The sequence below is a fragment of the Anguilla anguilla genome, chromosome 6, assembly GCF_013347855.1.
Source record: "Anguilla anguilla isolate fAngAng1 chromosome 6, fAngAng1.pri, whole genome shotgun sequence".
In the NCBI taxonomy this organism is placed as follows: Eukaryota; Metazoa; Chordata; class Actinopteri; order Anguilliformes; family Anguillidae; genus Anguilla; species Anguilla anguilla.
Window position 1 is genome coordinate 60,811,945 of NC_049206.1, and position 12,755 is coordinate 60,824,699.

General features: G+C 48.1%; 1 long non-coding RNA gene across 1 annotated transcript; it reads right to left on the reverse strand.

Annotated features, from left to right (window-relative positions):
* Window positions 1-349: 349 nt before the first annotated feature.
* On the reverse strand, window positions 350-10,461 carry LOC118228784. Its single transcript, XR_004765538.1, has 3 exons — window positions 9,319-10,461; window positions 7,008-7,213; window positions 350-4,233 (listed from the first exon to the last, which is right to left on the reverse strand). It is a non-coding gene; the product is annotated as an uncharacterized LOC118228784 (long non-coding RNA).
* Between the last annotated feature and the right edge of the window lie 2,294 nt (window positions 10,462-12,755).

Here is a 12,755-nt window from a genome sequence, read left to right on the forward strand (position 1 = left end):
GAGGTCCCAGTGTTCTAAGGTGTACAGGGTGTGTTAGGGAGCACACAGGTGGGTATCTGAGTTTGTGGGCAGCCAGTGCATGTTTGGGAACACACAGCTGTTACAAACATATACACACATATATATATATATATATATATATATATATATATATATATATATATGTAACTCCTGAAATATCGTTGGAAATGCTTCCCTCTTTATCTCCAAAGCATTCAACACACACGACTAAGGTTGAGTTTAAACTTGCAACCGATGGTCCTTCGGCCACCTCCGTTTTAAATGGTTGAGAGAATGCTCGTAAAAAACATCCTGTGAATCATAATGGGTCCAAGTGAGCTGAAATGTCACCATCTTCACATTCGAACCGCTGGGAAGTCTACTTTGGCTGATTGGCTGCTATTCATCATTGGCCACTTGAGCTCCAGTAGCTCTTAAGCAATCCATCCATTATCTAACCCACTCATTCTTTGTGTGTGTGTGTGTGTGTGGGCGAGGGGGGGGGGGGGGGACAGGTTAGTCAGTTCATCCCGGGCTGTTAACCCAGATAAGCAGAACCGATGTCCTCGCGTTGCATGAGTGAGGTGTTGGGTCGGCACGGATTCCTGCTTCGAGTTTTTAGAACAAAAACACGAGCGAGGGACCTCTGAACCCCTTTCCGCCTGTCAGGAGCCAAATGCTGCTCATACAAAGAGGCCATAACTCACTCCGCAAAACGGTTTGGAAACTGTTGATCGTTGGCATCCACTCCTTTCTCAGGATGTGCTCTTTTTATAAACAAGCAGCTTTTTTTTTTCTTCTTTTTTTTCTCCACTGGATATTTACGGTGATGGATTCCAGCATCGTTCCAGCAACGTTCGTGTTTCACAACTTCTTTTCCGTTGCCTGCTTCATGGCAGAAAGGCACCAGCAGCCGCTGCTTTTAGCTCCGTCTCCAAAGTTTCCCAGAATTAAAAAAATAATATATCAAGGGGTGCTGAGTGGCTCATCCTGCTAATTACTCTTCCAGAGCAAAGATGGACCCCCCCCCCCCCCCCACACTGGTATGCGACATGCCAGTGCCAGCTGTGATTGGCAGCCCCGCAGGGAGATGTGCTACTGTCTCTAGTTTTGCTCCAGAGACAGGAGGGTGTCGGTCAGACAGGAATCTCAGTGTGCACCACTGACCCCTGCTGGTCGATCCGGGAAGTCCACCTGCTGAGCCACACATGAATGTCTTCCTCCTGCCTATACTCCGCACACATAAGAAACGTGAACTGTATCAATTATGTGTTAATTTATATGTTATTATATTATGTGTGTGTTGAATATGGACTGTGGCAGCGAGCGAGTCGTACGGTATTTCCGCCGTTTCAGTTTGTCTTCCCTGTCCTCGCTTCATCATCGGAATGTCCGAAGTGAACTGGCAAACTGCGCAGAGGCCGAACGTGCTATGAATCAACGAGCATGTTCCGTTTGGGGCTGACCAGTTCGACGAATTCACAAGCAGATGGCCAACCACATCAAAATCAGGGCGCAAAAGCCAACATTTGCAGCACATTAATCAAGCCAGGCATTATTACTACTACTGGTCGTCAAATAGGCCATAGTTTTTTTAGCTGGACAGCCAAAACACTATCATAAATAAGTTTTACGTAATATGTTCTTTCTTCCTCAAGAAGGCAATTTTCTAAAATGTAATGCATTTGGGGCCAAAAGATGTTTTGATCCAGGCGGTTTTCATTGCTTCAAGAAAAAAGAAAAGAACAAAAAACTCACACAATCTGTTTTCTATAAGGAAAAGAAAACACAATGAGTCACAGGGCAGGATTTGCAGTCAAGAGAGAGTTTTTGCAATTTGGTTATTGCAAGGTTATTTTGGGTTGGACTAAAAGAGCATATTGCATTACACGGCAAGGGAATACAACAGAATCGCTGAGGTGAGACGGTGGTCAGTTCCCCCACTCGTGAGTTGTGCGTTAGTCTTTTCAGTGTTCCGTGCATAACGAGCACACTAAACAAAAATGGAACGGCGAATGCGTCCAAAAAAACGATGAGGTCACAGTGGTGGTCTACCTCACTGGATATCCCGTTTCCCTCTTGCGAAATGGAGTCTCGCTCGCGACAGAGTCACTCTACTGTCCGTTCATGACTTACAAGTGAAGCATCGGAGAACTCCAGCAGCTGTGCCTGCTCAGACGTACAGAATCCGGCGCTGTCGTTACGGTAACAGACGCGAGGGGTCTCTCACCAGCGGGCACACTGACGTCAGCGAGCCAAAACAGAAACAGATGCATCTGATCCCGTGCGCCATGGAGGCCGAGAGTCAGAGCCTGCGGAGGGCTTCGGGGATTGAGAACAACTCTGAGCTCACGCTGCAAATATTTCCCGCTTTTATCTGACTTATAAAGTACAATTTCCAAAACATTTCAGGATAGGTCTGACGACTCTGATGTATCTGACTCTGTGATGTTGGATATTTTAATATCTTGCGAATCCACATCTGCAGCATGTTGTGCATGAGATGAGTCACACAAAACAGTATAATTTTGAGAAAGGAAAGAGGACTGACTGCACAGCGAAGCTCTGCCCTAATCGTCGTGTTTGTTCTGATTTTCGTGGCGTTCCGTTTTTGGGGATTTGTCCGGGTCGTTTTTTGGCAGCAGGACAGCTGCGAGCCTGGGACTCCGCCGCCGCCGCGCCCTGTGAGCCGGGTATTTACCCGGAAATCCTCCATCAAAAACCCAGCGGGGCGACCGTGTCACATGTGAGAACACACGGACAGATCATGTGTAAAACATGTGTAGTACATGTTATGCTCTGGAGGAGCACATCTGCGAAACAGGTTGAGAGCAATGAGGCATGACTCAGGACTACAAATCCCAGAATTCCTGATCCCCTCTGCACGGCCCTGGCATCAGGGCTGACCGGACGAAAACAGAGACAGCGGGGCGAGTTTTATGCTCATGCGGTGACCCTTGACCCCGGTCACAGAGGCCTCATTTCGCCTACAAATCCCATAATAGATCCTGATGCGGTGACCTTTGAACCCAGCTAGAAAGTGCTGAAAGTAGTATGCAGGTACATATGTATTTTGCCATGGTGATCTGTGCTTCTCTCTCTCTCTCTCCCTGTGGTTTGGTGCTCTGCCTTACAGATCCGCCAATGATCTGACTGCCTCCACCAGCCTGTGGCCCGACCTTAGCCCTGCTGCAGCTGAAGGGGGGAGGAGATGCATTTGCTGAATTTAGATTCAGCCTCCAGCCTGAGCTGTGCTGCCTGTAGATCCAGCCTGAGCTGTGCTGCCTGTAGATTCAGCCTGAGCTGTGCTGCCTGTAGACTCAGCCTGAGCTGTGCATGATGACACACACTTTTGTGGCTTTGTTTGGTGATTTTTTTTGTTTGTTGTTATTTTGTATGGTGTTTTGACGGGTAATGTTCACTTTTTTATGTGCACATTTTGGTTTGGGTTTTGTTAGATTAGGAAAATCTGATTTATTTTTGTGGTCAGACACACACCCATTATACGGAGCCTTAGTCGAGCAAAGAATACTTGAATCAACTGCTTATAAACATTTTAGATGGCTGTGAAAGGGTCTGGCAATGCTCAAGGTGGTTCTCCAAAGCCATTTTCCACAATGCCCTGACTTCAGGCTTCCAGAGAATGTTCCAGAGAAACCTCAAACCACGGACTGGGGATTCAACAACGGGAAGCTGCGTGTGACCCCCAGAACATTCCCACAGTTCCGTGTTCGATGCCAGGAAGCAATCGGAGGAAAGGGCGATCGAGCACGCCATACTTTGCAAAACACAACCGTCAGACCGAAGTAAACATCACTCCTCGCAGCGACGAAAAGCACAGCTGCCTCGTTCTGTGTCCCCTGGCAGCAGAAAGTCCGTGGAGCTGCTCACCAGGCCGAAGCGTCGGACTTCAGGGGTCCGAGCGTGCCCGCAGGAAGCAGCTGGCTCTGGCAGGGGAAATGCCAGCTTAGGCCTGGCACATGCTCCCTGTGTGAGAATGTAACAGCGTGTCCAGGCTGCGTGTTCAGGGCCGCGTGTCCAGGGCCGCGTGTTCAGCCGCGTGTTCAGGGCGGGGAGAGGTCAGCGTGTCCAGGCTCCGCGTGTTCAGGGCGGGGAGAGGTCAGCGGGTCCAGCGTCCTGCTGGGATCACACGCTTGCGCCGACCACTCATTTGGGCAGGCGTCCACCTCTCTGCAGGAGACCGCCGGCCAGCCAGCCGCGATTCGCACACAGCTAAAACAAAGAAACGTAACTAAATTACATTTCCTAGCCTTCGGTAAAACTAATTATAATGGAGGGGAAATCGTTTTCAAAAATCCCTGCAATGCTGAACTTTGGACATCCTCAGTCATCGTCCCACGGTAACACAGCCCCCCCCCTGTACTGAGTGATCCGCAGGACTGTAATGACTGCGTTAATTATGGCGGTTATTTGCCTCTGAGCCTTTAAGCCCCAGACCGTGGGGTGAGGTTCAGAGCGCGGCCAGCTCTCCACCTGTAAACAAACCCCCCCAGTTCAGCTGAGGATTCCACTCCCCTCCCCACCACAGCACTTTCTCCACTGTGATCCTGCCTCTATCAGGCTTCTGTCTCTACTTACAGCAGGCTGTGCCGTCACATGCAGGCCCTGGCCTGATTAATTAACCTCAGCATGTAGGGTCAGCCTGCAGCCTGAGCTGTGCTGCCTGTAGATTCTGCCTCAGCTGTGCTACCTGTAGATTCTGCCTCAGCTGTGCTGCCTGTAAATTCAGCCTCAGCTGTGCTGCCTGTAGGCGAGTCCAACACTGTCCGTGGTCCTGAAAGCAGGATGCTCTACCGGCAGCCCTCTACTCTACCTTAACCCCTACCTCCAACACCTTACTGTCTTTTTGATTGGCCCATGTCACTATCCTCCTGTGTTTCTGATTGGCCCATGTCACTATCCTACTGTGTTTCTGATTGGCCCATGTCACTATCCTACTGTGTTTCTGATTGGCCCATGTCACTATCCTGCTGTGTTTCTGATTGGCCTTTCTCATTGTATGAAAATTTGGTATAATGCTGCACATGGTGTGGCTGTAGGCCCAATGACATGTTATATCACTGAATACACAAAGTATACCCAAAACCAGATCATTTTCATACACCTCTGAGCAGAGTTACACCCCCTCCAACCTTTCTCTCCATTTTTTTAGTGAATCTTGCGGCGCCCGTTTCTGCGATGGCCATGATTTGATCGCCGCTTTGCTGATTTTCAGCTTGAGAGGCGATTTACTCAAAGTGGCTTTGGATCAAAAGTATTAAAAGAATCTGCTAAATGGCTGAATTGAAAAATAGTATTTCTAAGAGCAGCGTGAGGTAAATGTTGGGTAAACAACCAGTTAAAAAATTGCCTAGACGGGTTTGGGGAGGGGCTGTGCTTACAGATGGCTCTCAGAGGGGTTCACACAGCTCTGAGGGGGGTGGAGGGGTGGGGGGTGGGGGGGGTGGGGAGGGGGGTGATCCATCTAGCTGCAGTCGGCAGCCAGGCAGGCAGGCAGGCAAGCAGGGGGCTGTAGAAACAAAGAAACAAAGCGAGGAAATTTCCTGTTTGAGATGAGGCAGCGTTTCGTCTGCGTGTTTACAGGAGCTTATAGCGCCTCTCTCTCCTCCTCACATGGCCTCCCGTGAGCCGAGCATGTGCTTCTGTCCCGCACCTCCCCTCTGCTCCCAACGCCACTCCGCTTCTCCTCTTCTCTCTCCTCCTTTTCTTTGGAATGTTCCTTCTTTTTCAGTGTGGTATTCCGAGGTCACAGTGTGTGACTTTCCTCAAATTTCCATGAGCAATTAACAGCTCCGCGTGAGCTCAAAGAGTCCGGGCGTCGTCCACAGACTGTCTGCGCTTTTTCCCATCAGTCATTATAAATTCATGTGTAAAAACTCTGGCAAAAACTACAATATCTACTGTGATTCCACTGTTAATATAAACAAATTTATAGTACACTTTTTTATCTGTTTGTGTGTGTGTGTGTGTGTATGCGTGTACATACATGCATGGTTGCGTGCATGCGTGCGTGTGCGTGCTTACGTTTATGCATGTGTGTGCTTGCATGTGTGTGCACATGTGCGTGTGTGTGTGTGTGTGTGTGTGTGTGTGGACAGAAAGGCAGGTTTGGATCGTGCTGGCTTTTTTAAAGTCCTATTTAATTTAATTTAAGCTGTATTTACCCAGGCCAATAAAACAGCAAACCCCCTTTCCCTTTCAGCTCGATCTGCGGAAACACGAGGATCTGAGGGTGAGCTTTTCTAATTTCACTGTTTACTGAATCGACGAGAGCAGCCAACAGCTTCCAAAGCATCTGTTTCAGATCGCCTGCGCTGGCAGAGCCTGCTCTGACGCTTCAGGACCCAGAGAGAAGGACTGCTGGATGGTGAGCATGTTTCCTTCCTGCCTGACTTCAGACGGATTCCCACACCACAGGGTGCTTTTAATCCTGATGTTTAGATGGGCACCGGCTGATGCACGGTGACTGGCCGTTCCTAACACCCTGTTCTGTCCTTCAGTTAAGGGAGGAGTGATGTACTGCACAAACCCCACGGTGGCCTGTTTTACTGCCATTGACACAGCTTTCCTCCTCATGCTGAGAGACAGCATCCACAGAAAGACAAACACCACACCTAGAGTCAACGCTAAACCTTTTGTTAGCTTTCTTATGCATGAACCAATGGTGCAAAAATACTCAGCTGGTCAAGAAACAGCTGAGCAGCCAATTGTCCAAATACTTTTGCTCCCCTAAAATGGAGGGATTTATGTATTAAAAGAGCTGCAATTCCTATGTGATTCACCTGATTGGGGTCTAAATACCCTCAAATTAGCACTGAAATAAATTAATTCACAGTTTTAGCCATACCAAGATGTTCTAACACAGATTAATTCATGATTTTAGCGATACCAGGAATGTTTAACACAGATTAATTCACGGTTTTAGCCCCCCCCCCCCACAGGAAGCAGTCACCAGGCGTTCCGAGCAGCGCCTTGGGAAGATGTACCTGCGTCTGCCGTGGAAGCGTGTCGTTCACGCGGAAACAAGCCGTTTCCTGGCCCCCGCAGTCTCCTGAGCAGAATGAGTCTCTGTTTCAGGTGAAAACACAGCCAAGGCCTTCACAGGAACGGGGCTGCCAAAACAAGGGCGGGACGTTGCCGCGACGATGCCGAGAAGGCGCCAGGTCAGTGCCAAACATTTCAGCAGTTCGGCCTGGAGGGATAAAGGCATCTCAGGAACACATTCCTACACAGCCTTTGGTTTTCCATTTGGAGCCTGGTTTTCCATATTGAACCATCACTTTGATTTGGTAATTTTTGCTAATATAATACAAATCAATCAGTGTTGAAATAAATGCTGAAACACATGATTGACAGATTTAAAATTTAGAAACTTAGCCAGGCATCAGACTTGGGTCAAAGGTCAAAGACATATGTGAAATACACGCACTGTTTAAATGTTTATTAAAAATTCAAAAACACTCCCGTAGATCCCTGAGAATTTGTTCAATAAAAATGTGTTACTAACTCTGTTCTGAAAATTTGTGAAAGTGGATGTTTCATTTTGAAACTGTGAGTAATCTGCAGGAATTTTACCAGTGTCTAAAGGGCTAAATCACTTCCAACAAGTATTTGACCCAGGTCTGTAAGACACAATATGTTTCTAAAAATAGAGTCAACTTCTCTAGCGGCTGCCTGATATTTGGCCACTGGATGTGGCTTAAACAATCACAATGACCCACGAGTGTTTCCCCTCAGCACGCAGCTCAGCGGCGCGCCGGAGGCAGAAGCCGTCGCTGATTCACCGCGCCCCGGCCGAGGGGACAGCCCCGCGTGCGTAACGCCGTGACGAACGGTTGAGAAAGCAAAAGTTCTTACGTCACATCAATTATGACCTAATCACGGCATTCCCGGGCTGTCTCAGAAATGGGACGTGTAACTCTGGGGGTTGCAGGGTTGAATCCTATGCTGACACCCGTCAGTATCCGCCCTGAGTATTCACTCATGCAGCGAGGTCACAGGCGGGTTTAATGCGTGTGTGTGTGTGTGTGCAGTGAGGTCACAGGCGGGTTTAATGCGTGTGTGTGTGTGTGTGCAGTGAGGTCACAGGCAGGTTTAGTCACAGCACTATGAATTTTGGAGCCAACGCTTGATGACAGGGCAAGCGGCCATGACAGAAGTGATGATGTCATAGTGATGGAAGGAGACGCGCTTATGACGATCACTGGCTGATGTCGCTGAACTCCACACACACACACACACATACACACACACACACATTCTCTCTCTCTCTCTCTCTCTCTCTCTCTCTCTCACACACACACACACACACAGGCACACACACGCACACCCTCTCTCTCTCACGCATACACACACTCTCTCTCACACACATACACACACACACACATTGATCTGTGAGACTCTGACTCTGCAGCACATTTCTGCAGAAAGCTGGGCTTCACCACCAGCTCAGACCCTGTCGCACAATAATCACAGAAACGAAACACACGATGTGCGCACGGAATCGCTGGCTGAGAAAGGCACTCGTGAAACGGGTATTCCCAGAAACACAGCGCCATGGAAACATTTAAAAGCTCTTTAATTAAGCTCATGTAAACAGTGACCCAATCCATGACTGGATCGGTCAGTTAGCTTCAATATGAACATCTTAGCAAGTATTTTATGACGTCTTTTTGTCTTGGCTTGGCCAGTTAGATCTCCACAGTAGAGTAGCTGTGTGCACATCCAACCTGTTTTGAGGCCAGGTGGAGGATAAAAGTACACGTGAAGATTGAAGAAAAATGGTTATCCGCACACTGGATTACAGCTCCCAATACTTTATTGACTAAAAAACAGATCTCCAACCAGGTCTCACCGGTTTGCTACTGAAAACTGCATGTGAACTGAAAAACAAAACAGAGTTTGCACAGTTTTACCCTCTAAATCAAAGCTTCATTTCTCATCAGAAATAACACGGCAAAGCCCGAGAGTGCGTCTGAGCACTGATCTCTGTTTTGTGGTGCACAATAAAGCTGTGATTTAGAAAAGAGCACATTCAGTTTCCCCCTTCCAGGTTGTTTTTTATGTGTTGTTAAATTTTTTAAAATCCAGAGAGATTTGTCCATCCTTAAAGACAACAAGCATTTAGCAGGGGATTTTACCCAAAGTAACTTAGGGAATTATTAGAACCAACTCTTCAGCTGGAGAGTAGCAAAGCTGCTATCAATTCAGGGCCATTGTAAAGATGCCAAAAGACCTGCTAAATGCTGTGATAAGTCTTTCTTTCATTTGAAAATATAATAGACTGTGATAACAGACTCAGTCAATAAACTCCTTTCCTTCTTTGTGATTGGTCTTTGTACAGGTCAGTGGTCAGGCGCAGCTATGTGATTGGTCGTTGAAGGGTCAGAGGTCAGCGTTGGTTTTGTTTCTGTCCGGAGGTTCTGACGCCTGCTTCTTTGAGATAAAGTTCAGAGAGTAAACAGAAGGAAAGGCCGCCTGGCAGAGACCCAAAACTAGAGCTGGGGTGGGGGCCGGGGGGGAGGGGTGTTCAGTCACTGCAACAGTCAAACAAATCACAACACAAACCAGTCAACCTACAATACAAACTACTAGTTAGTCAACATTTCAAGCCACTAGTTAGTCAACAATACAAACCACTAGTCAAATCACCAGGTACAACATCTCCACTCCAGTTCCACTAACCCACCTTCAGTTCCAAAATAACTTTCACTGACTCATTTTTATTAAATGTATCCTGTATTTAACCAGGAATATAATCCTCACTGCAATCTCCCATTGCCAAGAGAACAGAGTACACAAATACAAAATATGCAAGAATGCACAAGGCAATATTAAATATGAACCAGACGACAAGAACCCGTGACATTAAAAACAAACGGCAGAAATACTCAACTGTCGTGCGTGTGATGATAGGCACGTTGTTCAGCCAGCACCCCCTCGATTTGGCCTCTGAGATCACAGATTTATCCCACACGTTCTGTTCTGGATCCGTTCTGGACCTGTTCTGGATCCGTTCTGGACCCGTTCTGGATCCGTTCTGGACCAGTTCTGGAACCATTCTGGAACCATTCTGGACCCGTCCCGGGCTGAGCTTCGCAGCCCTGCATTGTCCCCCGGGCCCAGATCCACTTCCCTCAGATACAAATCAGAACTCCAAAACAGGAACTAAACAGAGCGAGAATATCATATGACACGGTTGTGACACACTGAGGAAAAATGTTGTCAGATAAAAATCAAATTTCATTAAAATGAAACTTTCATAGCAGTGTCTTATCAACACATAATGTTGAAAGTAACAGATCAATAACAAATTCTGACGGTTAAAAGGGCAGTTGCTGATAAGAGATAAAAACTTGGCTGAATGAGACTGAATGCCTCCAAATCAGTCAAGCCATCTCTCCTTTCACTTTGGGCCTTACCTCCTATCCATCCCATCAACTGTGAAGTACAAAAAGGCTAATGTTGTTAGTGCTAACGTTGTTAGTGCTAGGACTACTAATACTAATACTAGTACTATTACTAATAATATTCCTAATACTACTGCTACTACTACTACTACTACTACTACTACTACTACTAATAATAATAATAATAATAATAATAATAATAATACTAATAATAATAATAGAATGTGTGGTGTGGGGGGGGGAGAGAAGACTGCGTTTCTTGGTTGAGCACACAGAGCAGGACGGTGTGTTCCATTAGTGGAGTTCAGTGTGAGGTCACCATGTTGAGCCAGAATGTTGCTGGCGGAGACGGAGGTGTAGTTCTCCATGGCAGGGGGGGCGTGGGGGGGGGTGGGGGTGCAAAGACCGCTGCAGGAGTCTCTATCAGGTCCGGAGTGGAGGAACATGCCGGAGCTCTCTGCCAAGTCCACTACTGCCAACACTTTCAGGAGCCTTTACCATTTCCTGGATCTTAACACCAGTCTGATCTCAGTCAGTCACCCTAATCTATGGATCCACCTGCCCAGCATGCAGCATGCAACATGTGTGCATGTATACCTAAGCAGGTGGAGAGAAACTCTTGCATTCACACCTCTCCCACACGCAGCACATCCCCAACAGACAGTCACAGTGTCACACACAGGGCAACCATGAACACAGGGCCACTCTACAGGACACACACAGGGCAACCATGAACACAGGGCCACCCTACAGGACACACACAGGTCAGCCATGAACACAGGGCCACTCTACAGGACACACACAGGGCAGCCATGAACACAGGGCCACCCTACAGGACACACACAGGGCAGCCATGAACACAGTGCCACCCTACAGGACACACACAGGGCAGCCATGAACACAGGGCCACCCTACAGGACACACACAGGGCAGCCATGAACACAGGGCCACCCTACAGGACACACACAGGGCAGCCATGAACACAGTGCCACTCTACAGGACACACACAGGGCAGCCATGAACACAGGGCCACCCTACAGAACACACACAGGGCAGCCATGAACACAGTGCCACTCTACAGGACACACACAGGGCAGCCATGAACACAGTGCCACTCTACAGGACACACATGGAGGTAATCACCGTCTCTGAGCTCAACGGTCCTCCCGACACCAGCCTTCTGCCAACACACACAGGACATGGTGCCAGGTTATCCTTTTCATTGTCCAGTGACTCTCTAAATCAAAATCCTTCCTCTCTTTCTCACAGCCAGAGAAGAACTTAACCAACGCCCTGCTCCCCGGCACCAAAACCGCCACGCTGTGATCGTTCATGAGTCTAAGATGGGGGGGTGGGGTGGGGGGGGGGGGTTCTCATTCCTGTTGGCTGACTCATCAGATTAATCCTGCTGTCATTCATTAATGAGCTTCTGCACATAGTTATTTAATTGGCCCACTCATTTGTTCAATGATTGGGCCAATTAAATTATTAGAGTAATTAAGTGCAGACGTTGGCGTGAAACCCAGGTGCAGAAGGGGGGTTCCCATCCCTGATTTAAGAGTGTGAAACCGTCTCACACGCAGGCTGGGCTGTCAACAGACCCCCCCCCCCCCCCCCCCATCCCACCCCGCCCCCCACCCTGTCCTGTCTCCTCCAAACTTCAGACCCTACCTGAGCCCACCTGACCTCAGAACCCACCTGACTATAGAACCTACCTGAAGCCTAATGCTCAGCAGTGCAGCAGGCCACCATGTTCCTGGGCTACATGGCACGTAATTGGACAAGGACAAACCCCCTCCCCCCACCCCCAACCGCCGCCCCCCCCCCCCAAAAGGAAGGTCTTGTCAGGATATTTCCTTCCCGCCTACTACCTTTCACTGGACAAACAGAGATTCAGGACATTTTCACATGATGGCTGTCGAGGATTGGCCGGGTAGGTTGGCTCCTTGACCCTGAAATGCCCTCCCCAAAAGTCATGAAACCTCAAAAAAAAAAAAAAAAAAAAACTTCAATCCCATAAAACCAAGTATAATTGCCAAACTCAAACAAGAAAAAAAGAAAATGGCATCATCTAAATAAATGTGATAATAACTAAATGAACTGCCAGCCATTCTAGGGCAGAGTCCAGTAAGGTTGCGCATTTGTTTCTCATGGCTAAAATGTGTGTGTAGTATGTAGATGAATGCATGTCGCCAACACGCAGGAGGGTCGTGTATAAAGGGCCTGAAACTAGCGATTCTGACTGCGAGCTGTTTTACATGCACGACCCCATCACACAGGCACAGAACATCCTTAGAGAAGCGACGCACTTTTGAGACTGTCCCA